The sequence below is a fragment of the Pseudoliparis swirei genome, chromosome 6 (assembly GCF_029220125.1).
Source record: "Pseudoliparis swirei isolate HS2019 ecotype Mariana Trench chromosome 6, NWPU_hadal_v1, whole genome shotgun sequence".
In the NCBI taxonomy this organism is placed as follows: domain Eukaryota; kingdom Metazoa; phylum Chordata; class Actinopteri; order Perciformes; family Liparidae; genus Pseudoliparis; species Pseudoliparis swirei.
In genome coordinates, this window is record NC_079393.1 from 14,648,274 (window position 1) to 14,650,244 (window position 1,971).

Below are 1,971 nucleotides of genomic sequence, written 5' to 3' on the forward strand. Positions count from 1 at the left end.
GGATCCATGCTGAAGCCGCCGTTTTTTTCTGTCTGTTTGTGTGTGCAGAGAGAAAGAGAGAGAGTAAGACAGAGAGAGACAGAGAGAGAGACAGAGAGAGAGAGGGAGGGCGGGGGTAAACACAAGTAGTCATGTTTCACTGCTTTGGAAACGACCCAGTGTGCATCCCACTGTGCTCAATGCCCCCACCTCTGTCTCCACAACGCTTGGCTTTCCCTTCATGTGTTTGTCTTTTTCTTCTCTCTTCTCTGTTTCAGAGCCTTTCTTTGAGCGCACCCTCATAAGCAATCGCTCTGAGACTATACAGACACCGCCACTCAAAAAGACAGACATGCCCCAGTGTCTTGTTGACATCCAGGTGTTTCTGATGGATTCAGCAGACTGGAGAGTCCCTCACAAGTCCAGATTGTTTTCTAGATTGAGAGTAGTTGAAGGAGATCAGGCTTCAAGAAGACACTACTTTGAACCCATGATTTAAAGTAAGATCTTCCACCGTCTGTCCACATACTAAACAAACCGTGTCACCTCCGTGACTAATGCCAGCTGCTCTGTAATAACCCCAGTTTAAAGGCTTGCTCTCTTCACTTCGGTGGTTTTTTCAACATACACAACATTCTTCCGGATGCAACGGATGACTCGTTCAGGCCGAGAGGGCTGATTAGAGACAGTGATAAAGAAGTAAAAACTTAAGAATGCAACATTATTTTGTTAAAGGAGCCATAAACAATATTCTGATAACTAATAGAGCAGCAAAAGACTAGCTATTCGTCAGGATATTGTGGAGTAATGTCACTTAAGCTTCTGCTTGATTTGTTTACAAAGCTGGGCTGGGCGCATGAGTTTAGTGTATGTGAGTGTGTGTGAGAGTGGCCCACTGGCTAGCTCACGGCCACAGCTCTGATCTGAACGTCAGTTACAGCTGATGACGCCATCCCGACTGACGGCGTTGTTGCAGAAGCGTAGCAGCCACCCCCAGGTTAGCCCCCAGGTAAACACTGTTAGCTCTGTCAGCACTGTTGCAGTGCCACAGGCTAAGGCATCACCACGTTGAGCTGCAATCAATATGCTCACAATCTTGTCTTATGTCCCTTTCAAATATTTTTTTAATTAAGAATAAACATTTCTGGAGGAGGTAATTTAATGTCAAATGTTCACAATTCAGAAAAATTGGACCAAAATGTTTTTCTCACACCAACTTTGTCTTTCATTTGAGTGGAATAAACAGTGTTACACAGAGAGTATTGTAACGTCTCGGACGTTATGGACTAATGACACGGAGACGGGACGACGTTAGTACTCCTTCTTTATTGGGCATCCACCGACAGCGTGCTTCTCTCAGCCCCGCAGCTCCAACGTCAACAACCTTAACTTCCCGTTTTCCAACAGGTTAACCCCGCCTCCCCTCTACTCCGCCAATCACAGGCACGCCCCCTCGACCAGCACGCACGGTGCCACACTGCTTGACAGCCACTTCACAGGGTCGCTACAGTATGTTGGGTCTGCAGCCATGCGTCTGTGGATATTGCACATTGTTTTTTAGCTGGATGCGAAACTAACATGCTTATGGTGACAAGGATAATGTTTATCCTGTTCAGTCAGCGTTTTATGCGCGTTAGCATACAGACATTTGGTAATTAATACACAGAGCCAAGGCTCATGAGAATAATAATGAACACTATACATCCTTAGAGGGAAATGAGTGTAGGAACGACATTTTATGGAAATCTATTTCATAGTTATTGAGACATTCTGGAAACAGATGTTCAGGTGATGAAGTTGTCAAAGCCAGCTATTATCTATCATCCATGCCCCACAATCATTTTACCCACATCTCTGCTGACATCCAGTGGCCATGACCAATCACAGCAGTATAATACAAACTGTTTACATAATGTTATTGTAAATGTAAGATTAATATGTCAACATATTGTCATTAAAGAACTAAACGGCAGGCCTTGTCTTGTCCACTTT